At 62.0% G+C, this 24,917-nt stretch overlaps 1 protein-coding gene across 2 annotated transcripts in view; it reads left to right on the top strand.

Moving 5' to 3' along the window:
• The first annotated feature begins 418 nt into the window (after positions 1 to 418).
• Positions 419 to 24,917, top strand: part of LOC146398909 (uncharacterized) — a 193,750-nt gene continuing 169,251 nt past the window's right edge. Inside the window, exon 1 of one of the 2 annotated variants that reach the window (XM_084980826.1) lies at positions 419 to 545. The gene's annotated coding sequence lies outside the window, so the exon portion shown is untranslated. Of the gene's footprint in view, positions 546 to 3,952; positions 4,080 to 24,917 lie in introns of those variants that run through there. The other variant, XM_084980828.1, reaches the window with a different exon arrangement.

Raw genomic sequence — 24,917 nt, 5'->3', positions numbered from 1 at the left:
GAAAGGAGCCCAGAGGGGTTCGTGTGGGAATGGGCCAGGGCAGCTGGGAGGGGCTTGTGGGTAGTGCCTGAACAGAGGGGAAGGGAGAGCTGAAGGGAGTGCTGAGGGCCAGGGGAGCAGGGGGGGACTGAGGTAAGGCTGTCAGTGGAGTTCCAGCAGACAGGTTCAAGTGAGGTGTTTTTTGTTTTGGTTTTTGGCTTGCTGTGTGTGTTTGTTCGTTTGATTGTTTGTTTGAGAAGGGGGTAGAGGGGTGGGTAGGTTGGATGCCTTTGAGCTGATGGGGAAAGTTTCCAGGAAGGGGGGGGTGTGGGTGGGGGCAGAGAGGGGCGAGGGGGGCGGGGACGCGGTTGTGCAGAGCGCCTGTGTGGGGGTTGCGTGCGTGCAGTGGCGTGCGAGGGGGTTGCGTGCGTGCCGTGGCGTGCGTGGGGGTTCGCGTGCGTGCCAGGGAAGGGAGCCCCCGGAGCGACTGCTGAGGGACACCGCGGCGAGCGAGCATGGGTGAAGGAGCTGAGGGCTTGAGCAGGGCTGCAGCGGGCAGGTCCAAGGTAGGTTTGTGTTTATCTTTTTGAGAAGGGAAGAGGGTGCCTAGGATGCTTGGGAAAAGGGGAGGGAAGGTCCCAGGAAGTGTTTGGGGGAAAGGTGCGTGGTTGGGGAGGGACCGGCTTCAGTGCAGGGCAGGTATGGGGGTTGAGTGCAGGAGGGTTAGCTGCGTGGAGGGGAAGGGAGCTCAGAGGGAATGGGGAGGGCCACCGCGAGCGTGGGGGAGGGAGGTGAGGATGGCAGCGGAGCCCCAGCTGAGAGGTTGAAGTTAGGGTTAGTTTTGAGAGGCAGGAAGAGGGTGGATGGGATCCCTTGGAAAAGTGGAGGCGAGGTCCTAGGAAGGGTTGGGCCTGTGCGAGTGCGGGGAGCGTGGAGGCGGGCAGGCACCCCTTGCCCCCCCCGAGCGTGCGTGGGGGTTGCGTGGGTGCAGGGGAAGGGAGGCCGGAGGGAATGGAGAGGGACACGGAGAGCCTGGGGCCCTGCGGGGAGGTTGTGAGGGGCATTCTAGGGGATAGGTTCAAGGTAGGTTTTGGTGGCTGCTGCGGTGGTGGTGGTTTTTGTTGCTGGTTTTTGGTTTTTCGTTGGTTGTTGTGAAGGGGGAAGAGGGTGGAGGATGAGGACCCCTTAGCACATGGGAGCGGAAGGATGTCAGGAAAGGAGCCCAGAGGGGTTCGTGTGGGAATGGGCCAGGGCAGCTGGGAGGGGCTTGTGGGTAGTGCCTGAACAGAGGGGAAGGGAGAGCTGAAGGGAGTGCTGAGGGCCAGGGGAGCAGGGGGGGACTGAGGTAAGGCTGTCAGTGGAGTTCCAGCAGACAGGTTCAAGTGAGGTGTTTTTTGTTTTGGTTTTTGGCTTGCTGTGTGTGTTTGTTCGTTTGATTGTTTGTTTGAGAAGGGGGTAGAGGGGTGGGTAGGTTGGATGCCTTTGAGCTGATGGGGAAAGTTTCCAGGAAGGGGGGGGGTGTGGGTGGGGGCAGAGAGGGGCGGGGACGCGGTTGTGCAGAGCGCCTGCGTGGGGGTTGCGTGCGTGCCGTGGCGTGCGTGGGGGTTGCGTGCGTGCCGGGGAAGGGAGCCCCCGGAGCGACTGCTGAGGGACACCGCGGCGAGCGAGCATGGGTGAAGGAGCTGAGGGCGTGAGCAGGGCTGCAGCGGGCAGGTCCAAGGTAGGTTTGTGTTTATCTTTTTGAGAAGGGAAGAGGGTGCCTAGGATGCTTGGGAAAAGGGGAGGGAAGGTCCCAGGAAGTGTTTGGGGGAAAGGTGCGTGGTTGGGGAGGGACCGGCTTCAGTGCAGGGCAGGTATGGGGGTTGAGTGCAGGAGGGTTAGCTGCGTGGAGGGGAAGGGAGCTCAGAGGGAATGGGGAGGGCCACCGCGAGCGTGGGGGAGGGAGGTGAGGATGGCAGCGGAGCCCCAGCTGAGAGGTTGAAGTTAGGGTTAGTTTTGAGAGGCAGGAAGAGGGTGGATGGGATCCCTTGGAAAAGTGGAGGCGAGGTCCTAGGAAGGGTTGGGCCTGTGCGAGTGCGGGGAGCGTGGAGGCGGGCAGGCACCCCTTGCCCCCCGAGCGTGCGTGGGGGTTGCGTGGGTGCAGGGGAAGGGAGGCCGGAGGGAATGGAGAGGGACACGGAGAGCCTGGGGCCCTGCGGGGAGGTTGTGAGGGGCATTCTAGGGGATAGGTTCAAGGTAGGTTTTGGTGGCTGCTGCGGTGGTGGTGGTTTTTGTTGTTGGTTTTTGGTTTTTGGTTGGTTGTTGTGAAGGGGGAAGAGGGTGGAGGATGAGGACCCCTTAGCACATGGGAGCGGAAGGATGTCAGGAAAGGAGCCCAGAGGGGTTCGTGTGGGAATGGGCCAGGGCAGCTGGGAGGGGCTTGTGGGTAGTGCCTGAACAGAGGGGAAGGGAGAGCTGAAGGGAGTGCTGAGGGCCAGGGGAGCAGGGGGGGACTGAGGTAAGGCTGTCAGTGGAGTTCCAGCAGACAGGTTCAAGTGAGGTGTTTTTTGTTTTGGTTTTTGGCTTGCTGTGTGTGTTTGTTCGTTTGATTGTTTGTTTGAGAAGGGGGTAGAGGGGTGGGTAGGTTGGATGCCTTTGAGCTGATGGGGAAAGTTTCCAGGAAGGGGGGGGTGTGGGTGGGGGCAGAGAGGGGCGAGGGGGGCGGGGACGCGGTTGTGCAGAGCGCCTGCGTGGGGGTTGCGTGCGTGCAGTGGCGTGCGAGGGGGTTGCGTGCGTGCCGTGGCGTGCGTGGGGGTTCGCGTGCGTGCCAGGGAAGGGAGCCCCCGGAGCGACTGCTGAGGGACACCGCGGCGAGCGAGCATGGGTGAAGGAGCTGAGGGCGTGAGCAGGGCTGCAGCGGGCAGGTCCAAGGTAGGTTTGTGTTTATCTTTTTGAGAAGGGAAGAGGGTGCCTAGGATGCTTGGGAAAAGGGGAGGGAAGGTCCCAGGAAGTGTTTGGGGGAAAGGTGCGTGGTTGGGGAGGGACCGGCTTCAGTGCAGGGCAGGTATGGGGGTTGAGTGCAGGAGGGTTAGCTGCGTGGAGGGGAAGGGAGCTCAGAGGGAATGGGGAGGGCCACCGCGAGCGTGGGGGAGGGAGGTGAGGATGGCAGCGGAGCCCCAGCTGAGAGGTTGAAGTTAGGGTTAGTTTTGAGAGGCAGGAAGAGGGTGGATGGGATCCCTTGGAAAAGTGGAGGCGAGGTCCTAGGAAGGGTTGGGCCTGTGCGAGTGCGGGGAGCGTGGAGGCGGGCAGGCACCCCTTGCCCCCCGAGCGTGCGTGGGGGTTGCGTGGGTGCAGGGGAAGGGAGGCCGGAGGGAATGGAGAGGGACACGGAGAGCCTGGGGCCCTGCGGGGAGGTTGTGAGGGGCATTCTAGGGGATAGGTTCAAGGTAGGTTTTGGTGGCTGCTGCGGTGGTGGTGGTTTTTGTTGTTGGTTTTTGGTTTTTGGTTGGTTGTTGTGAAGGGGGAAGAGGGTGGAGGATGAGGACCCCTTAGCACATGGGAGCGGAAGGATGTCAGGAAAGGAGCCCAGAGGGGTTCGTGTGGGAATGGGCCAGGGCAGCTGGGAGGGGCTTGTGGGTAGTGCCTGAACAGAGGGGAAGGGAGAGCTGAAGGGAGTGCTGAGGGCCAGGGGAGCAGGGGGGGACTGAGGTAAGGCTGTCAGTGGAGTTCCAGCAGACAGGTTCAAGTGAGGTGTTTTTTGTTTTGGTTTTTGGCTTGCTGTGTGTGTTTGTTCGTTTGATTGTTTGTTTGAGAAGGGGGTAGAGGGGTGGGTAGGTTGGATGCCTTTGAGCTGATGGGGAAAGTTTCCAGGAAGGGGGGGGTGTGGGTGGGGGCAGAGAGGGGCGAGGGGGGCGGGGACGCGGTTGTGCAGAGCGCCTGCGTGGGGGTTGCGTGCGTGCAGTGGCGTGCGAGGGGGTTGCGTGCGTGCCGTGGCGTGCGTGGGGGTTCGCGTGCGTGCCAGGGAAGGGAGCCCCCGGAGCGACTGCTGAGGGACACCGCGGCGAGCGAGCATGGGTGAAGGAGCTGAGGGCGTGAGCAGGGCTGCAGCGGGCAGGTCCAAGGTAGGTTTGTGTTTATCTTTTTGAGAAGGGAAGAGGGTGCCTAGGATGCTTGGGAAAAGGGGAGGGAAGGTCCCAGGAAGTGTTTGGGGGAAAGGTGCGTGGTTGGGGAGGGACCGGCTTCAGTGCAGGGCAGGTATGGGGGTTGAGTGCAGGAGGGTTAGCTGCGTGGAGGGGAAGGGAGCTCAGAGGGAATGGGGAGGGCCACCGCGAGCGTGGGGGAGGGAGGTGAGGATGGCAGCGGAGCCCCAGCTGAGAGGTTGAAGTTAGGGTTAGTTTTGAGAGGCAGGAAGAGGGTGGATGGGATCCCTTGGAAAAGTGGAGGCGAGGTCCTAGGAAGGGTTGGGCCTGTGCGAGTGCGGGGAGCGTGGAGGCGGGCAGGCACCCCTTGCCCCCCGAGCGTGCGTGGGGGTTGCGTGGGTGCAGGGGAAGGGAGGCCGGAGGGAATGGAGAGGGACACGGAGAGCCTGGGGCCCTGCGGGGAGGTTGTGAGGGGCATTCTAGGGGATAGGTTCAAGGTAGGTTTTGGTGGCTGCTGCGGTGGTGGTGGTTTTTGTTGTTGGTTTTTGGTTTTTGGTTGGTTGTTGTGAAGGGGGAAGAGGGTGGAGGATGAGGACCCCTTAGCACATGGGAGCGGAAGGATGTCAGGAAAGGAGCCCAGAGGGGTTCGTGTGGGAATGGGCCAGGGCAGCTGGGAGGGGCTTGTGGGTAGTGCCTGAACAGAGGGGAAGGGAGAGCTGAAGGGAGTGCTGAGGGCCAGGGGAGCAGGGGGGGACTGAGGTAAGGCTGTCAGTGGAGTTCCAGCAGACAGGTTCAAGTGAGGTGTTTTTTGTTTTGGTTTTTGGCTTGCTGTGTGTGTTTGTTCGTTTGATTGTTTGTTTGAGAAGGGGGTAGAGGGGTGGGTAGGTTGGATGCCTTTGAGCTGATGGGGAAAGTTTCCAGGAAGGGGGGGGGTGTGGGTGGGGGCAGAGAGGGGCGAGGGGGGCGGGGACGCGGTTGTGCAGAGCGCCTGCGTGGGGGTTGCGTGCGTGCCGTGGCGTGCGAGGGGGTTGCGTGCGTGCCGTGGCGTGCGTGGGGGTTCGCGTGCGTGCCGGGGAAGGGAGCCCCCGGAGCGACTGCTGAGGGACACCGCGGCGAGCGAGCATGGGTGAAGGAGCTGAGGGCGTGAGCAGGGCTGCAGCGGGCAGGTCCAAGGTAGGTTTGTGTTTATCTTTTTGAGAAGGGAAGAGGGTGCCTAGGATGCTTGGGAAAAGGAGAGGGAAGGTCCCAGGAAGTGTTTGGGGGAAAGGTGCGTGGTTGGGGAGGGACAGGCTTCAGTGCAGGGCAGGTATGGGGGTTGAGTGCAGGAGGGTTAGCTGCGTGGAGGGGAAGGGAGCTCAGAGGGAATGGGGAGGGCCACCGCGAGCGTGGGGGAGGGAGGTGAGGATGGCAGCGGAGCCCCAGCTGAGAGGTTGAAGTTAGGGTTAGTTTTGAGAGGCAGGAAGAGGGTGGATGGGATCCCTTGGAAAAGTGGAGGCGAGGTCCTAGGAAGGGTTGGGCCTGTGCGAGTGCGGGGAGCGTGGAGGCGGGCAGGCACCCCTTGCCCCCCGAGCGTGCGTGGGGGTTGCGTGGGTGCAGGGGAAGGGAGGCCGGAGGGAATGGAGAGGGACACGGAGAGCCTGGGGCCCTGCGGGGAGGTTGTGAGGGGCATTCTAGGGGATAGGTTCAAGGTAGGTTTTGGTGGCTGCTGCGGTGGTGGTGGTTTTTGTTGCTGGTTTTTGGTTTTTGGTTGGTTGTTGTGAAGGGGGAAGAGGGTGGAGGATGAGGACCCCTTAGCACATGGGAGCGGAAGGATGTCAGGAAAGGAGCCCAGAGGGGTTCGTGTGGGAATGGGCCAGGGCAGCTGGGAGGGGCTTGTGGGTAGTGCCTGAACAGAGGGGAAGGGAGAGCTGAAGGGAGTGCTGAGGGCCAGGGGAGCAGGGGGGGACTGAGGTAAGGCTGTCAGTGGAGTTCCAGCAGACAGGTTCAAGTGAGGTGTTTTTTGTTTTGGTTTTTGGCTTGCTGTGTGTGTTTGTTCCTTTGATTGTTTGTTTGAGAAGGGGGTAGAGGGGTGGGTAGGTTGGATGCCTTTGAGCTGATGGGGAAAGTTTCCAGGAAGGGGGGGGGGTGTGGGTGGGGGCAGAGAGGGGCGAGGGGGGCGGGGACGCGGTTGTGCAGAGCGCCTGCGTGGGGGTTGCGTGCGTGCCGTGGCGTGCGAGGGGGTTGCGTGCGTGCCGTGGCGTGCGTGGGGGTTCGCGTGCGTGCCGGGGAAGGGAGCCCCTGGAGCGACTGCTGAGGGACACCGCGGCGAGCGAGCATGGGTGAAGGAGCTGAGGGCGTGAGCAGGGCTGCAGCGGGCAGGTCCAAGGTAGGTTTGTGTTTATCTTTTTGAGAAGGGAAGAGGGTGCCTAGGATGCTTGGGAAAAGGGGAGGGAAGGTCCCAGGAAGTGTTTGGGGGAAAGGTGCGTGGTTGGGGAGGGACCGGCTTCAGTGCAGGGCAGGTATGGGGGTTGAGTGCAGGAGGGTTAGCTGCGTGGAGGGGAAGGGAGCTCAGAGGGAATGGGGAGGGCCACCGCGAGCGTGGGGGAGGGAGGGTGAGGATGGCAGCGGAGCCCCAGCTGAGAGGTTGAAGTTAGGGTTAGTTTTGAGAGGCAGGAAGAGGGTGGATGGGATCCCTTGGAAAAGTGGAGGCGAGGTCCTAGGAAGGGTTGGGCCTGTGCGAGTGCGGGGAGCGTGGAGGCGGGCAGGCACCCCTTGCCCCCCGAGCGTGCGTGGGGGTTGCGTGGGTGCAGGGGAAGGGAGGCCGGAGGGAATGGAGAGGGACACGGAGAGCCTGGGGCCCTGCGGAGAGGTTGTGAGGGGCATTCTAGGGGATAGGTTCAAGGTAGGTTTTGGTGGCTGCTGCGGTGGTGGTGGTTTTTGTTGTTGGTTTTTGGTTTTTGGTTGGTTGTTGTGAAGGGGGAAGAGGGTGGAGGATGAGGACCCCTTAGCACATGGGAGCGGAAGGATGTCAGGAAAGGAGCCCAGAGGGGTTCGTGTGGGAATGGGCCAGGGCAGCTGGGAGGGGCTTGTGGGTAGTGCCTGAACAGAGGGGAAGGGAGAGCTGAAGGGAGTGCTGAGGGCCAGGGGAGCAGGGGGGGACTGAGGTAAGGCTGTCAGTGGAGTTCCAGCAGACAGGTTCAAGTGAGGTGTTTTTTGTTTTGGTTTTTGGCTTGCTGTGTGTGTTTGTTCGTTTGATTGTTTGTTTGAGAAGGGGGTAGAGGGGTGGGTAGGTTGGATGCCTTTGAGCTGATGGGGAAAGTTTCCAGGAAGGGGGGGGGTGTGGGTGGGGGCAGAGGGGGGCGGGGACGCGGTTGTGCAGAGCGCCTGCGTGGGGGTTGCTTGCGTGCCGTGGCGTGCGTGGGGGTTGCGTGCGTGCCGGGGAAGGGAGCCCCCGGAGCGACTGCTGAGGGACACCGCGGCGAGCAAGCATGGGTGAAGGAGCTGAGGGCGTGAGCAGGGCTGCAGCGGGCAGGTCCAAGGTAGGTTTGTGTTTATCTTTTTGAGAAGGGAAGAGGGTGCCTAGGATGCTTGGGAAAAGGGGAGGGAAGGTCCCAGGAAGTGTTTGGGGGAAAGGTGCGTGGTTGGGGAGGGACCGGCTTCAGTGCAGGGCAGGTATGGGGGTTGAGTGCAGGAGGGTTAGCTGCGTGGAGGGGAAGGGAGCTCAGAGGGAATGGGGAGGGCCACCGCGAGCGTGGGGGAGGGAGGTGAGGATGGCAGCGGAGCCCCAGCTGAGAGGTTGAAGTTAGGGTTAGTTTTGAGAGGCAGGAAGAGGGTGGATGGGATCCCTTGGAAAAGTGGAGGCGAGGTCCTAGGAAGGGTTGGGCCTGTGCGAGTGCGGGGAGCGTGGAGGCGGGCAGGCACCCCTTGCCCCCCGAGCGTGCGTGGGGGTTGCGTGGGTGCAGGGGAAGGGAGGCCGGAGGGAATGGAGAGGGACACGGAGAGCCTGGGGCCCTGCGGGGAGGTTGTGAGGGGCATTCTAGGGGATAGGTTCAAGGTAGGTTTTGGTGGCTGCTGTGGTGGTGGTGGTTTTTGTTGCTGGTTTTTGGTTTTTGGTTGGTTGTTGTGAAGGGGGAAGAGGGTGGAGGATGAGGACCCCTTAGCACATGGGAGCGGAAGGATGTCAGGAAAGGAGCCCAGAGGGGTTCGTGTGGGAATGGGCCAGGGCAGCTGGGAGGGGCTTGTGGGTAGTGCCTGAACAGAGGGGAAGGGAGAGCTGAAGGGAGTGCTGAGGGCCAGGGGAGCAGGGGGGGACTGAGGTAAGGCTGTCAGTGGAGTTCCAGCAGACAGGTTCAAGTGAGGTGTTTTTTGTTTTGGTTTTTGGCTTGCTGTGTGTGTTTGTTCCTTTGATTGTTTGTTTGAGAAGGGGGTAGAGGGGTGGGTAGGTTGGATGCCTTTGAGCTGATGGGGAAAGTTTCCAGGAAGGGGGGGGGTGTGGGTGGGGGCAGAGAGGGGCGAGGGGGGCGGGGACGCGGTTGTGCAGAGCGCCTGCGTGGGGGTTGCGTGCGTGCCGTGGCGTGCGAGGGGGTTGCGTGCGTGCCGTGGCGTGCGTGGGGGTTCGCGTGCGTGCCGGGGAAGGGAGCCCCCGGAGCGACTGCTGAGGGACACCGCGGCGAGCGAGCATGGGTGAAGGAGCTGAGGGCGTGAGCAGGGCTGCAGCGGGCAGGTCCAAGGTAGGTTTGTGTTTATCTTTTTGAGAAGGGAAGAGGGTGCCTAGGATGCTTGGGAAAAGGGGAGGGAAGGTCCCAGGAAGTGTTTGGGGGAAAGGTGCGTGGTTGGGGAGGGACCGGCTTCAGTGCAGGGCAGGTATGGGGGTTGAGTGCAGGAGGGTTAGCTGCGTGGAGGGGAAGGGAGCTCAGAGGGAATGGGGAGGGCCACCGCGAGCGTGGGGGAGGGAGGGTGAGGATGGCAGCGGAGCCCCAGCTGAGAGGTTGAAGTTAGGGTTAGTTTTGAGAGGCAGGAAGAGGGTGGATGGGATCCCTTGGAAAAGTGGAGGCGAGGTCCTAGGAAGGGTTGGGCCTGTGCGAGTGCGGGGAGCGTGGAGGCGGGCAGGCACCCCTTGCCCCCCGAGCGTGCGTGGGGGTTGCGTGGGTGCAGGGGAAGGGAGGCCGGAGGGAATGGAGAGGGACACGGAGAGCCTGGGGCCCTGCGGAGAGGTTGTGAGGGGCATTCTAGGGGATAGGTTCAAGGTAGGTTTTGGTGGCTGCTGCGGTGGTGGTGGTTTTTGTTGTTGGTTTTTGGTTTTTGGTTGGTTGTTGTGAAGGGGGAAGAGGGTGGAGGATGAGGACCCCTTAGCACATGGGAGCGGAAGGATGTCAGGAAAGGAGCCCAGAGGGGTTCGTGTGGGAATGGGCCAGGGCAGCTGGGAGGGGCTTGTGGGTAGTGCCTGAACAGAGGGGAAGGGAGAGCTGAAGGGAGTGCTGAGGGCCAGGGGAGCAGGGGGGGACTGAGGTAAGGCTGTCAGTGGAGTTCCAGCAGACAGGTTCAAGTGAGGTGTTTTTTGTTTTGGTTTTTGGCTTGCTGTGTGTGTTTGTTCGTTTGATTGTTTGTTTGAGAAGGGGGTAGAGGGGTGGGTAGGTTGGATGCCTTTGAGCTGATGGGGAAAGTTTCCAGGAAGGGGGGGGGTGTGGGTGGGGGCAGAGGGGGGCGGGGACGCGGTTGTGCAGAGCGCCTGCGTGGGGGTTGCTTGCGTGCCGTGGCGTGCGTGGGGGTTGCGTGCGTGCCGGGGAAGGGAGCCCCCGGAGCGACTGCTGAGGGACACCGCGGCGAGCAAGCATGGGTGAAGGAGCTGAGGGCGTGAGCAGGGCTGCAGCGGGCAGGTCCAAGGTAGGTTTGTGTTTATCTTTTTGAGAAGGGAAGAGGGTGCCTAGGATGCTTGGGAAAAGGGGAGGGAAGGTCCCAGGAAGTGTTTGGGGGAAAGGTGCGTGGTTGGGGAGGGACCGGCTTCAGTGCAGGGCAGGTATGGGGGTTGAGTGCAGGAGGGTTAGCTGCGTGGAGGGGAAGGGAGCTCAGAGGGAATGGGGAGGGCCACCGCGAGCGTGGGGGAGGGAGGTGAGGATGGCAGCGGAGCCCCAGCTGAGAGGTTGAAGTTAGGGTTAGTTTTGAGAGGCAGGAAGAGGGTGGATGGGATCCCTTGGAAAAGTGGAGGCGAGGTCCTAGGAAGGGTTGGGCCTGTGCGAGTGCGGGGAGCGTGGAGGCGGGCAGGCACCCCTTGCCCCCCGAGCGTGCGTGGGGGTTGCGTGGGTGCAGGGGAAGGGAGGCCGGAGGGAATGGAGAGGGACACGGAGAGCCTGGGGCCCTGCGGGGAGGTTGTGAGGGGCATTCTAGGGGATAGGTTCAAGGTAGGTTTTGGTGGCTGCTGCGGTGGTGGTGGTTTTTGTTGTTGGTTTTTGGTTTTTGGTTGGTTGTTGTGAAGGGGGAAGAGGGTGGAGGATGAGGACCCCTTAGCACATGGGAGCGGAAGGATGTCAGGAAAGGAGCCCAGAGGGGTTCCTGTGGGAATGGGCCAGGGCAGCTGGGAGGGGCTTGTGGGTAGTGCCTGAACAGAGGGGAAGGGAGAGCTGAAGGGAGTGCTGAGGGCCAGGGGAGCAGGGGGGGACTGAGGTAAGGCTGTCAGTGGAGTTCCAGCAGACAGGTTCAAGTGAGGTGTTTTTTGTTTTGGTTTTTGGCTTGCTGTGTGTGTTTGTTCCTTTGATTGTTTGTTTGAGAAGGGGGTAGAGGGGTGGGTAGGTTGGATGCCTTTGAGCTGATGGGGAAAGTTTCCAGGAAGGGGGGGGGTGTGGGTGGGGGCAGAGAGGGGCGAGGGGGGCGGGGACGCGGTTGTGCAGAGCGCCTGCGTGGGGGTTGCGTGCGTGCCGTGGCGTGCGAGGGGGTTGCGTGCGTGCCGTGGCGTGCGTGGGGGTTCGCGTGCGTGCCAGGGAAGGGAGCCCCCGGAGCGACTGCTGAGGGACACCGCGGCGAGCGAGCATGGGTGAAGGAGCTGAGGGCGTGAGCAGGGCTGCAGCGGGCAGGTCCAAGGTAGGTTTGTGTTTATCTTTTTGAGAAGGGAAGAGGGTGCCTAGGATGCTTGGGAAAAGGAGAGGGAAGGTCCCAGGAAGTGTTTGGGGGAAAGGTGCGTGGTTGGGGAGGGACCGGCTTCAGTGCAGGGCAGGTATGGGGGTTGAGTGCAGGAGGGTTAGCTGCGTGGAGGGGAAGGGAGCTCAGAGGGAATGGGGAGGGCCACCGCGAGCGTGGGGGAGGGAGGGTGAGGATGGCAGCGGAGCCCCAGCTGAGAGGTTGAAGTTAGGGTTAGTTTTGAGAGGCAGGAAGAGGGTGGATGGGATCCCTTGGAAAAGTGGAGGCGAGGTCCTAGGAAGGGTTGGGCCTGTGCGAGTGCGGGGAGCGTGGAGGCGGGCAGGCACCCCTTGCCCCCCGAGCGTGCGTGGGGGTTGCGTGGGTGCAGGGGAAGGGAGGCCGGAGGGAATGGAGAGGGACACGGAGAGCCTGGGGCCCTGCGGAGAGGTTGTGAGGGGCATTCTAGGGGATAGGTTCAAGGTAGGTTTTGGTGGCTGCTGCGGTGGTGGTGGTTTTTGTTGTTGGTTTTTGGTTTTTGGTTGGTTGTTGTGAAGGGGGAAGAGGGTGGAGGATGAGGACCCCTTAGCACATGGGAGCGGAAGGATGTCAGGAAAGGAGCCCAGAGGGGTTCGTGTGGGAATGGGCCAGGGCAGCTGGGAGGGGCTTGTGGGTAGTGCCTGAACAGAGGGGAAGGGAGAGCTGAAGGGAGTGCTGAGGGCCAGGGGAGCAGGGGGGGACTGAGGTAAGGCTGTCAGTGGAGTTCCAGCAGACAGGTTCAAGTGAGGTGTTTTTTGTTTTGGTTTTTGGCTTGCTGTGTGTGTTTGTTCGTTTGATTGTTTGTTTGAGAAGGGGGTAGAGGGGTGGGTAGGTTGGATGCCTTTGAGCTGATGGGGAAAGTTTCCAGGAAGGGGGGGGGTGTGGGTGGGGGCAGAGGGGGGCGGGGACGCGGTTGTGCAGAGCGCCTGCGTGGGGGTTGCTTGCGTGCCGTGGCGTGCGTGGGGGTTGCGTGCGTGCCGGGGAAGGGAGCCCCCGGAGCGACTGCTGAGGGACACCGCGGCGAGCAAGCATGGGTGAAGGAGCTGAGGGCGTGAGCAGGGCTGCAGCGGGCAGGTCCAAGGTAGGTTTGTGTTTATCTTTTTGAGAAGGGAAGAGGGTGCCTAGGATGCTTGGGAAAAGGGGAGGGAAGGTCCCAGGAAGTGTTTGGGGGAAAGGTGCGTGGTTGGGGAGGGACCGGCTTCAGTGCAGGGCAGGTATGGGGGTTGAGTGCAGGAGGGTTAGCTGCGTGGAGGGGAAGGGAGCTCAGAGGGAATGGGGAGGGCCACCGCGAGCGTGGGGGAGGGAGGTGAGGATGGCAGCGGAGCCCCAGCTGAGAGGTTGAAGTTAGGGTTAGTTTTGAGAGGCAGGAAGAGGGTGGATGGGATCCCTTGGAAAAGTGGAGGCGAGGTCCTAGGAAGGGTTGGGCCTGTGCGAGTGCGGGGAGCGTGGAGGCGGGCAGGCACCCCTTGCCCCCCGAGCGTGCGTGGGGGTTGCGTGGGTGCAGGGGAAGGGAGGCCGGAGGGAATGGAGAGGGACACGGAGAGCCTGGGGCCCTGCGGGGAGGTTGTGAGGGGCATTCTAGGGGATAGGTTCAAGGTAGGTTTTGGTGGCTGCTGTGGTGGTGGTGGTTTTTGTTGCTGGTTTTTGGTTTTTGGTTGGTTGTTGTGAAGGGGGAAGAGGGTGGAGGATGAGGACCCCTTAGCACATGGGAGCGGAAGGATGTCAGGAAAGGAGCCCAGAGGGGTTCGTGTGGGAATGGGCCAGGGCAGCTGGGAGGGGCTTGTGGGTAGTGCCTGAACAGAGGGGAAGGGAGAGCTGAAGGGAGTGCTGAGGGCCAGGGGAGCAGGGGGGGACTGAGGTAAGGCTGTCAGTGGAGTTCCAGCAGACAGGTTCAAGTGAGGTGTTTTTTGTTTTGGTTTTTGGCTTGCTGTGTGTGTTTGTTCGTTTGATTGTTTGTTTGAGAAGGGGGTAGAGGGGTGGGTAGGTTGGATGCCTTTGAGCTGATGGGGAAAGTTTCCAGGAAGGGGGGGGGTGTGGGTGGGGGCAGAGAGGGGCGAGGGGGGCGGGGACGCGGTTGTGCAGAGCGCCTGCGTGGGGGTTGCGTGCGTGCCGTGGCGTGCGAGGGGGTTGCGTGCGTGCCGTGGCGTGCGTGGGGGTTCGCGTGCGTGCCGGGGAAGGGAGCCCCCGGAGCGACTGCTGAGGGACACCGCGGCGAGCGAGCATGGGTGAAGGAGCTGAGGGCGTGAGCAGGGCTGCAGCGGGCAGGTCCAAGGTAGGTTTGTGTTTATCTTTTTGAGAAGGGAAGAGGGTGCCTAGGATGCTTGGGAAAAGGGGAGGGAAGGTCCCAGGAAGTGTTTGGGGGAAAGGTGCGTGGTTGGGGAGGGACCGGCTTCAGTGCAGGGCAGGTATGGGGGTTGAGTGCAGGAGGGTTAGCTGCGTGGAGGGGAAGGGAGCTCAGAGGGAATGGGGAGGGCCACCGCGAGCGTGGGGGAGGGAGGGTGAGGATGGCAGCGGAGCCCCAGCTGAGAGGTTGAAGTTAGGGTTAGTTTTGAGAGGCAGGAAGAGGGTGGATGGGATCCCTTGGAAAAGTGGAGGCGAGGTCCTAGGAAGGGTTGGGCCTGTGCGAGTGCGGGGAGCGTGGAGGCGGGCAGGCACCCCTTGCCCCCCGAGCGTGCGTGGGGGTTGCGTGGGTGCAGGGGAAGGGAGGCCGGAGGGAATGGAGAGGGACACGGAGAGCCTGGGGCCCTGCGGAGAGGTTGTGAGGGGCATTCTAGGGGATAGGTTCAAGGTAGGTTTTGGTGGCTGCTGCGGTGGTGGTGGTTTTTGTTGTTGGTTTTTGGTTTTTGGTTGGTTGTTGTGAAGGGGGAAGAGGGTGGAGGATGAGGACCCCTTAGCACATGGGAGCGGAAGGATGTCAGGAAAGGAGCCCAGAGGGGTTCGTGTGGGAATGGGCCAGGGCAGCTGGGAGGGGCTTGTGGGTAGTGCCTGAACAGAGGGGAAGGGAGAGCTGAAGGGAGTGCTGAGGGCCAGGGGAGCAGGGGGGGACTGAGGTAAGGCTGTCAGTGGAGTTCCAGCAGACAGGTTCAAGTGAGGTGTTTTTTGTTTTGGTTTTTGGCTTGCTGTGTGTGTTTGTTCGTTTGATTGTTTGTTTGAGAAGGGGGTAGAGGGGTGGGTAGGTTGGATGCCTTTGAGCTGATGGGGAAAGTTTCCAGGAAGGGGGGGGGTGTGGGTGGGGGCAGAGGGGGGCGGGGACGCGGTTGTGCAGAGCGCCTGCGTGGGGGTTGCTTGCGTGCCGTGGCGTGCGTGGGGGTTGCGTGCGTGCCGGGGAAGGGAGCCCCCGGAGCGACTGCTGAGGGACACCGCGGCGAGCAAGCATGGGTGAAGGAGCTGAGGGCGTGAGCAGGGCTGCAGCGGGCAGGTCCAAGGTAGGTTTGTGTTTATCTTTTTGAGAAGGGAAGAGGGTGCCTAGGATGCTTGGGAAAAGGGGAGGGAAGGTCCCAGGAAGTGTTTGGGGGAAAGGTGCGTGGTTGGGGAGGGACCGGCTTCAGTGCAGGGCAGGTATGGGGGTTGAGTGCAGGAGGGTTAGCTGCGTGGAGGGGAAGGGAGCTCAGAGGGAATGGGGAGGGCCACCGCGAGCGTGGGGGAGGGAGGTGAGGATGGCAGCGGAGCCCCAGCTGAGAGGTTGAAGTTAGGGTTAGTTTTGAGAGGCAGGAAGAGGGTGGATGGGATCCCTTGGAAAAGTGGAGGCGAGGTCCTAGGAAGGGTTGGGCCTGTGCGAGTGCGGGGAGCGTGGAGGCGGGCAGGCACCCCTTGCCCCCCGAGCGTGCGTGGGGGTTGCGTGGGTGCAGGGGAAGGGAGGCCGGAGGGAATGGAGAGGGACACGGAGAGCCTGGGGCCCTGCGGGGAGGTTGTGAGGGGCATTCTAGGGGATAGGTTCAAGGTAGGTTTTGGTGGCTGCTGCGGTGGTGGTGGTTTTTGTTGTTGGTTTTTGGTTTTTGGTTGGTTGTTGTGAAGGGGGAAGAGGGTGGAGGATGAGGACCCCTTAGCACATGGGAGCGGAAGGATGTCAGGAAAGGAGCCCAGAGGGGTTCCTGTGGGAATGGGCCAGGGCAGCTGGGAGGGGCTTGTGGGTAGTGCCTGAACAGAGGGGAAGGGAGAGCTGAAGGGAGTGCTGAGGGCCAGGGGAGCAGGGGGGGACTGAGGTAAGGCTGTCAGTGGAGTTCCAGCAGACAGGTTCAAGTGAGGTGTTTTTTGTTTTGGTTTTTGGCTTGCTGTGTGTGTTTGTTCGTTTGATTGTTTGTTTGAGAAGGGGGTAGAGGGGTGGGTAGGTTGGATGCCTTTGAGCTGATGGGGAAAGTTTCCAGGAAGGGGGGGGTGTGGGTGGGGGCAGAGAGGGGCGAGGGGGGCGGGGACGCGGTTGTGCAGAGCGCCTGCGTGGGGGTTGCTTGCGTGCCGTGGCGTGCGTGGGGGTTGCGTGCGTGCCGGGGAAGGGAGCCCCCGGAGCGACTGCTGAGGGACACCGCGGCGAGCAAGCATGGGTGAAGGAGCTGAGGGCGTGAGCAGGGCTGCAGCGGGCAGGTCCAAGGTAGGTTTGTGTTTATCTTTTTGAGAAGGGAAGAGGGTGCCTAGGATGCTTGGGAAAAGGGGAGGGAAGGTCCCAGGAAGTGTTTGGGGGAAAGGTGCGTGGTTGGGGAGGGACCGGCTTCAGTGCAGGGCAGGTATGGGGGTTGAGTGCAGGAGGGTTAGCTGCGTGGAGGGGAAGGGAGCTCAGAGGGAATGGGGAGGGCCACCGCGAGCGTGGGGGAGGGAGGTGAGGATGGCAGCGGAGCCCCAGCTGAGAGGTTGAAGTTAGGGTTAGTTTTGAGAGGCAGGAAGAGGGTGGATGGGATCCCTTGGAAAAGTGGAGGCGAGGTCCTAGGAAGGGTTGGGCCTGTGCGAGTGCGGGGAGCGTGGAGGCGGGCAGGCACCCCTTGCCCCCCGAGCGTGCGTGGGGGTTGCGTGGGTGCAGGGGAAGGGAGGCCGGAGGGAATGGAGAGGGACACGGAGAGCCTGGGGCCCTGCGGGGAGGTTGTGAGGGGCATTCTAGGGGATAGGTTCAAGGTAGGTTTTGGTGGCTGCTGCGGTGGTGGTGGTTTTTGTTGTTGGTTTTTGGTTTTTGGTTGGTTGTTGTGAAGGGGGAAGAGGGTGGAGGATGAGGACCCCTTAGCACATGGGAGCGGAAGGATGTCAGGAAAGGAGCCCAGAGGGGTTCCTGTGGGAATGGGCCAGGGCAGCTGGGAGGGGCTTGTGGGTAGTGCCTGAACAGAGGGGAAGGGAGAGCTGAAGGGAGTGCTGAGGGCCAGGGGAGCAGGGGGGGACTGAGGTAAGGCTGTCAGTGGAGTTCCAGCAGACAGGTTCAAGTGAGGTGTTTTTTGTTTTGGTTTTTGGCTTGCTGTGTGTGTTTGTTCCTTTGATTGTTTGTTTGAGAAGGGGGTAGAGGGGTGGGTAGGTTGGATGCCTTTGAGCTGATGGGGAAAGTTTCCAGGAAGGGGGGGGGTGTGGGTGGGGGCAGAGAGGGGCGAGGGGGGCGGGGACGCGGTTGTGCAGAGCGCCTGCGTGGGGGTTGCGTGCGTGCCGTGGCGTGCGAGGGGGTTGCGTGCGTGCCGTGGCGTGCGTGGGGGTTCGCGTGCGTGCCAGGGAAGGGAGCCCCCGGAGCGACTGCTGAGGGACACCGCGGCGAGCGAGCATGGGTGAAGGAGCTGAGGGCGTGAGCAGGGCTGCAGCGGGCAGGTCCAAGGTAGGTTTGTGTTTATCTTTTTGAGAAGGGAAGAGGGTGCCTAGGATGCTTGGGAAAAGGAGAGGGAAGGTCCCAGGAAGTGTTTGGGGGAAAGGTGCGTGGTTGGGGAGGGACCGGCTTCAGTGCAGGGCAGGTATGGGGGTTGAGTGCAGGAGGGTTAGCTGCGTGGAGGGGAAGGGAGCTCAGAGGGAATGGGGAGGGCCACCGCGAGCGTGGGGGAGGGAGGTGAGGATGGCAGCGGAGCCCCAGCTGAGAGGTTGAAGTTAGGGTTAGTTTTGAGAGGCAGGAAGAGGGTGGATGGGATCCCTTGGAAAAGTGGAGGCGAGGTCCTAGGAAGGGTTGGGCCTGTGCGAGTGCGGGGAGCGTGGAGGCGGGCAGGCACCCCTTGCCCCCCGAGCGTGCGTGGGGGTTGCGTGGGTGCAGGGGAAGGGAGGCCGGAGGGAATGGAGAGGGACACGGAGAGCCTGGGGCCCTGCGGGGAGGTTGTGAGGGGCATTCTAGGGGATAGGTTCAAGGTAGGTTTTGGTGGCTGCTGCGGTGGTGGTGGTTTTTGTTGCTGGTTTTTGGTTTTTGGTTGGTTGTTGTGAAGGGGGAAGAGGGTGGAGGATGAGGACCCCTTAGCACATGGGAGCGGAAGGATGTCAGGAAAGGAGCCCAGAGGGGTTCGTGTGGGAATGGGCCAGGGCAGCTGGGAGGGGCTTGTGGGTAGTGCCTGAACAGAGGGGAAGGGAGAGCTGAAGGGAGTGCTGAGGGCCAGGGGAGCAGGGGGGGACTGAGGTAAGGCTGTCAGTGGAGTTCCAGCAGACAGGTTCAAGTGAGGTGTTTTTTGTTTTGGTTTTTGGCTTGCTGTGTGTGTTTGTTCCTTTGATTGTTTGTTTGAGAAGGGGGTAGAGGGGTGGGTAGGTTGGATGCCTTTGAGCTGATGGGGAAAGTTTCCAGGAAGGGGGGGGGGTGTGGGTGGGGGCAGAGAGGGGCGAGGGGGGCGGGGACGCGGTTGTGCAGAGCGCCTGCGTGGGGGTTGCGTGCGTGCCGTGGCGTGCGAGGGGGTTGCGTGCGTGCCGTGGCGTGCGTGGGGGTTCGCGTGCGTGCCGGGGAAGGGAGCCCCCGGAGCGACTGCTGAGGGACACCGTGGCGAGCGAGCATGGGTGAAGGAGCTGAGGGCGTGAGCAGGGCTGCAGCGGGCAGGTCCAAGGTAGGTTTGTGTTTATCTTTTTGAGAAGGGAAGAGGGTGCCTAGGATGCTTGGGAAAAGGGGAGGGAAGGTCCCAGGAAGTGTTTGGGGGAAAGGTGCGTGGTTGGGGAGGGACCGGCTTCAGTGCAGGGCAGGTATGGGGGTTGAGTGCAGGAGGGTTAGCTGCGTGGAGGGGAAGGGAGCTCAGAGGGAATGGGGAGGGCCACCGCGAGCGTGGGGGAGGGAGGGTGAGGATGGCAGCGGAGCCCCAGCTGAGAGGTTGAAGTTAGGGTTAGTTTTGAGAGGCAGGAAGAGGGTGGATGGGATCCCTTGGAAAAGTGGAGGCGAGGTCCTAGGAAGGGTTGGGCCTGTGCGAGTGCGGGGAGCGTGGAGGCGGGCAGGCACCCCTTGCCCCCCGAGCGTGCGTGGGGGTTGCGTGGGTGCAGGGGAAGGGAGGCCGGAGGGAATGGAGAGGGACACGGAGAGCCTGGGGCCCTGCGGAGAGGTTGTGAGGGGCATTCTAGGGGATAGGTTCAAGGTAGGTTTTGGTGGCTGCTGCGGTGGTGGTGGTTTTTGTTGTTGGTTTTTGGTTTTTGGTTGGTTGTTGTGAAGGGGGAAGAGAGTGGAGGATGAGGACCCCTTAGCACATGGGAGCGGAAGGATGTCAGGAAAGGAGCCCAGAGGGGTTCGTGTGGGAATGGGCCAGGGCAGCTGGGAGGGGCTTGTGGGTAGTGCCTGAACAGAGGGGAAGGGAGAGCTGAAGGGAGTGCTGAGGGCCAGGGGAGCAGGGGGGGACTGAGGTAAGGCTGTCAGTGGAGTTCCAGCAGACAGGTTCAAGTGAGGTGTTTTTTGTTTTGGTTTTTGGCTTGCTGTGTGTGTTTGTTCGTTTGATTGTTTGTTTGAGAAGGGGGTAGAGGGGTGGGTAGGTTGGATGCCTTTGAGCTGATGGGGAAAGTTTCCAGGAAGGGGGGGGGTGTGGGTGGGGGCAGAGGGGGGCGGGGACGCGGTTGTGCAGAGCGCCTGCGTGGGGGTTGCGTGCGTGCCGTGGCGTGCGTGGGGGTTGCGTGCGTGCCGGGGAAGGGAGCCCCCGGAGCGACTGCTGAGGGACACCGCGGCGAGCAAGCATGGGTGAAGGAGCTGAGGGCGTGAGCAGGGCTGCAGCGGGCAGGTCCAAGGTAGGTTTGTGTTTATCTTTTTGAGAAGGGAAGAGGGTGCCTAGGATGCTTGGGAAAAGGGGAGGGAAGGTCCCAGGAAGTGTTTGGGGGAAAGGTGCGTGGTTGGGGAGGGACCGGCTTCAGTGCAGGGCAGGTATGGGGGTTGAGTGCAGGAGGGTTAGCTGCGTGGAGGGGAAGGGAGCTCAGAGGGAATGGGGAGGGCCACCGCGAGCGTGGGGGAGGGAGGTGAGGATGGCAGCGGAGCCCCAGCTGAGAGGTTGAAGTTAGGGTTAGTTTTGAGAGGCAGGAAGAGGGTGGATGGGATCCCTTGGAAAAGTGGAGGCGAGGTCCTAGGAAGGGTTGGGCCTGTGCGAGTGCGGGGAGCGTGGAGGCGGGCAGGCACCCCTTGCCCCCCGAGCGTGCGTGGGGGTTGCGTGGGTGCAGGGGAAGGGAGGCCGGAGGGAATGGAGAGGGACACGGAGAGCCTGGGGCCCTGCGGGGAGGTTGTGAGGGGCATTCTAGGGGATAGGTTCAAGGTAGGTTTTGGTGGCTGCTGTGGTGGTGGTGGTTTTTGTTGCTGGTTTTTGGTTTTTGGTTGGTTGTTGTGAAGGGGGAAGAGGGTGGAGGATGAGGACCCCTTAGCACATGGGAGCGGAAGGATGTCAGGAAAGGAGCCCAGAGGGGTTCGTGTGGGAATGGGCCAGGGCAGCTGGGAGGGGCTTGTGGGTAGTGCCTGAACAGAGGGGAAGGGAGAGCTGAAGGGAGTGCTGAGGGCCAGGGGAGCAGGGGGGGACTGAGGTAAGGCTGTCAGTGGAGTTCCAGCAGACAGGTTCAAGTGAGGTGTTTTTTGTTTTGGTTTTTGGCTTGCTGTGTGTGTTTGTTCCTTTGATTGTTTGTTTGAGAAGGGGGTAGAGGGGTGGGTAGGTTGGATGCCTTTGAGCTGATGGGGAAAGTTTCCAGGAAGGGGGGGGGGTGTGGGTGGGGGCAGAGAGGGGCGAGGGGGGCGGGGACGCGGTTGTGCAGAGCGCCTGCGTGGGGGTTGCGTGCGTGCCGTGGCGTGCGAGGGGGTTGCGTGCGTGCCGTGGCGTGCGTGGGGGTTCGCGTGCGTGCCGGGGAAGGGAGCCCCCGGAGCGACTGCTGAGGGACACCGCGGCGAGCGAGCATGGGTGAAGGAGCTGAGGGCGTGAGCAGGGCTGCAGCGGGCAGGTCCAAGGTAGGTTTGTGTTTATCTTTTTGAGAAGGGAAGAGGGTGCCTAGGATGCTTGGGAAAAGGGGAGGGAAGGTCCCAGGAAGTGTTTGGGGGAAAGGTGCGTGGTTGGGGAGGGACCGGCTTCAGTGCAGGGCAGGTATGGGGGTTGAGTGCAGGAGGGTTAGCTGCGTGGAGGGGAAGGGAGCTCAGAGGGAATGGGGAGGGCCACCGCGAGCGTGGGGGAGGGAGGGTGAGGATGGCAGCGGAGCCCCAGCTGAGAGGTTGAAGTTAGGGTTAGTTTTGAGAGGCAGGAAGAGGGTGGATGGGATCCCTTGGAAAAGTGGAGGCGAGGTCCTAGGAAGGGTTGGGCCTGTGCGAGTGCGGGGAGCGTGGAGGCGGGCAGGCACCCCTTGCCCCCCGAGCGTGCGTGGGGGTTGCGTGGGTGCAGGGGAAGGGAGGCCGGAGGGAATGGAGAGGGACACGGAGAGCCTGGGGCCCTGCGGAGAGGTTGTGAGGGGCATTCTAGGGGATAGGTTCAAGGTAGGTTTTGGTGGCTGCTGCGGTGGTGGTGGTTTTTGTTGTTGGTTTTTGGTTTTTGGTTGGTTGTTGTGAAGGGGGAAGAGAGTGGAGGATGAGGACCCCTTAGCACATGGGAGCGGAAGGATGTCAGGAAAGGAGCCCAGAGGGGTTCGTGTGGGAATGGGCCAGGGCAGCTGGGAGGGGCTTGTGGGTAGTGCCTGAACAGAGGGGAAGGGAGAGCTGAAGGGAGTGCTGAGGGCCAGGGGAGCAGGGGGGGACTGAGGTAAGGCTGTCAGTGGAGTTCCAGCAGACAGGTTCAAGTGAGGTGTTTTTTGTTTTGGTTTTTGGCTTGCTGTGTGTGTTTGTTCGTTTGATTGTTTGTTTGAGAAGGGGGTAGAGGGGTGGGTAGGTTGGATGCCTTTGAGCTGATGGGGAAAGTTTCCAGGAAGGGGGGGGGTGTGGGTGGGGGCAGAGGGGGGCGGGGACGCGGTTGTGCAGAGCGCCTGCGTGGGGGTTGCGTGCGTGCCGTGGCGTGCGTGGGGGTTCGCGTGCGTGCCGGGGAAGGGAGCCCCCGGAGCGACTGCTGAGGGACACCGCGGCGAGCGAGCATGGGTGAAGGAGCTGAGGGCGTGAGCAGGGCTGCAGCGGGCAGGTCCAAGGTAGGTTTGTGTTTATCTTTTTGAGAAGGGAAGAGGGTGCCTAGGATGCTTGGGAAAAGGGGAGGGAAGGTCCCAGGAAGTGTTTGGGGGAAAGGTGCGTGGTTGGGGAGGGACCGGCTTCAGTGCAGGGCAGGTATGGGGGTTGAGTGCAGGAGGGTTAGCTGCGTGGAGGGGAAGGGAGCTCAGAGGGAATGGGGAGGGCCACCGCGAGCGTGGGGGAGGGAGGTGAGGATGGCAGCGGAGCCCCAGCTGAGAGGTTGAAGTTAGGGTTAGTTTTGAGAGGCAGGAAGAGGGTGGATGGGATCCCTTGGAAAAGTGGAGGCGAGGTCCTAGGAAGGGTTGGGCCTGTGCGAGTGCGGGGAGCGTGGAGGCGGGCAGGCACCCCTTGCCCCCCGAGCGTGCGTGGGGGTTGCGTGGGTGCAGGGGAAGGGAGGCCGGAGGGAATGGAGAGGGACACGGAGAGCCTGGGGCCCTGCGGGGAGGTTGTGAGGGGCATTCTAGGGGATAGGTTCAAGGTAGGTTTTGGTGGCTGCTGTGGTGGTGGTGGTTTTTGTTGTTGGTTTTTGGTTTTTGGTTGGTTGTTGTGAAGGGGGAAGAGGGTGGAGGATGAGGACCCCTTAGCACATGGGAGCGGAAGGATGTCAGGAAAGGAGCCCAGAGGGGTTCGTGTGGGAATGGGCCAGGGCAGCTGGGAGGGGCTTGTGGGTAGTGCCTGAACAGAGGGGAAGGGAGAGCTGAAGGGAGTGCTGAGGGCCAGGGGAGCAGGGGGGGACTGAGGTAAGGCTGTCAGTGGAGTTCCAGCAGACAGGTTCAAGTGAGGTGTTTTTTGTTTTGGTTTTTGGCTTGCTGTGTGTGTTTGTTCGTTTGATTGTTTGTTTGAGAAGGGGGTAGAGGGGTGGGTAGGTTGGATGCCTTTGAGCTGATGGGGAAAGTTTCCAGGAAGGGGGGGGTGTGGGTGGGGGCAGAGAGGGGCGAGGGGGGCGGGGACGCGGTTGTGCAGAGCGCCTGCGTGGGGGTTGCGTGCGTGCAGTGGCGTGCGAGGGGGTTGCGTGCGTGCCGTGGCGTGCGTGGGGGTTCGCGTGCGTGCCAGGGAAGGGAGCCCCCGGAGCGACTGCTGAGGGACACCGCGGCGAGCGAGCATGGGTGAAGGAGCTGAGGGCGTGAGCAGGGCTGCAGCGGGCAGGTCCAAGGTAGGTTTGTGTTTATCTTTTTGAGAAGGGAAGAGGGTGCCTAGGATGCTTGGGAAAAGGGGAGGGAAGGTCCCAGGAAGTGTTTGGGGGAAAGGTGCGTGGTTGGGGAGGGACCGGCTTCAGTGCAGGGCAGGTATGGGGGTTGAGTGCAGGAGGGTTAGCTGCGTGGAGGGGAAGGGAGCTCAGAGGGAATGGGGAGGGCCACCGCGAGCGTGGGGGAGGGAGGTGAGGATGGCAGCGGAGCCCCAGCTGAGAGGTTGAAGTTAGGGTTAGTTTTGAGAGGCAGGAAGAGGGTGGATGGGATCCCTTGGAAAAGTGGAGGCGAGGTCCTAGGAAGGGTTGGGCCTGTGCGAGTGCGGGGAGCGTGGAGGCGGGCAGGCACCCCTTGCCCCCCGAGCGTGCGTGGGGGTTGCGTGGGTGCAGGGGAAGGGAGGCCGGAGGGAATGGAGAGGGACACGGAGAGCCTGGGGCCCTGCGGGGAGGTTGTGAGGGGCATTCTAGGGGATAGGTTCAAGGTAGGTTTTGGTGGCTGCTGCGGTGGTGGTGGTTTTTGTTGTTGGTTTTTGGTTTTTGGTTGGTTGTTGTGAAGGGGGAAGAGGGTGGAGGATGAGGACCCCTTAGCACATGGGAGCGGAAGGATGTCAGGAAAGGAGCCCAGAGGGGTTCGTGTGGGAATGGGCCAGGGCAGCTGGGAGGGGCTTGTGGGTAGTGCCTGAACAGAGGGGAAGGGAGAGCTGAAGGGAGTGCTGAGGGCCAGGGGAGCAGGGGGGGACTGAGGTAAGGCTGTCAGTGGAGTTCCAGCAGACAGGTTCAAGTGAGGTGTTTTTTGTTTTGGTTTTTGGCTTGCTGTGTGTGTTTGTTCGTTTGATTGTTTGTTTGAGAAGGGGGTAGAGGGGTGGGTAGGTTGGATGCCTTTGAGCTGATGGGGAAAGTTTCCAGGAAGGGGGGGGTGTGGGTGGGGGCAGAGAGGGGCGAGGGGGGCGGGGACGCGGTTGTGCAGAGCGCCTGCGTGGGGGTTGCGTGCGTGCAGTGGCGTGCGAGGGGGTTGCGTGCGTGCCGTGGCGTGCGTGGGGGTTCGCGTGCGTGCCAGGGAAGGGAGCCCCCGGAGCGACTGCTGAGGGACACCGCGGCGAGCGAGCATGGGTGAAGGAGCTGAGGGCGTGAGCAGGGCTGCAGCGGGCAGGTCCAAGGTAGGTTTGTGTTTATCTTTTTGAGAAGGGAAGAGGGTGCCTAGGATGCTTGGGAAAAGGGGAGGGAAGGTCCCAGGAAGTGTTTGGGGGAAAGGTGCGTGGTTGGGGAGGGACCGGCTTCAGTGCAGGGCAGGTATGGGGGTTGAGTGCAGGAGGGTTAGCTGCGTGGAGGGGAAGGGAGCTCAGAGGGAATGGGGAGGGCCACCGCGAGCGTGGGGGAGGGAGGTGAGGATGGCAGCGGAGCCCCAGCTGAGAGGTTGAAGTTAGGGTTAGTTTTGAGAGGCAGGAAGAGGGTGGATGGGATCCCTTGGAAAAGTGGAGGCGAGGTCCTAGGAAGGGTTGGGCCTGTGCGAGTGCGGGGAGCGTGGAGGCGGGCAGGCACCCCTTGCCCCCCGAGCGTGCGTGGGGGTTGCGTGGGTGCAGGGGAAGGGAGGCCGGAGGGAATGGAGAGGGACACGGAGAGCCTGGGGCCCTGCGGGGAGGTTGTGAGGGGCATTCTAGGGGATAGGTTCAAGGTAGGTTTTGGTGGCTGCTGCGGTGGTGGTGGTTTTTGTTGTTGGTTTTTGGTTTTTGGTTGGTTGTTGTGAAGGGGGAAGAGGGTGGAGGATGAGGACCCCTTAGCACATGGGAGCGGAAGGATGTCAGGAAAGGAGCCCAGAGGGGTTCGTGTGGGAATGGGCCAGGGCAGCTGGGAGGGGCTTGTGGGTAGTGCCTGAACAGAGGGGAAGGGAGAGCTGAAGGGAGTGCTGAGGGCCAGGGGAGCAGGGGGGGACTGAGGTAAGGCTGTCAGTGGAGTTCCAGCAGACAGGTTCAAGTGAGGTGTTTTTTGTTTTGGTTTTTGGCTTGCT

Source organism: Sus scrofa, chromosome 10 (assembly GCF_054392235.1).
Source record: "Sus scrofa isolate SSC_HxYL_T2T_F1_AM1 chromosome 10, Sscrofa_HxYL_maternal_Yorkshire_Landrace_v2.0, whole genome shotgun sequence".
In the NCBI taxonomy this organism is placed as follows: Eukaryota; Metazoa; Chordata; class Mammalia; order Artiodactyla; family Suidae; genus Sus; species Sus scrofa.
Note: the sequence above shows the minus strand (reverse complement) of the source record. Positions and strands in the feature narration are given on the sequence as shown.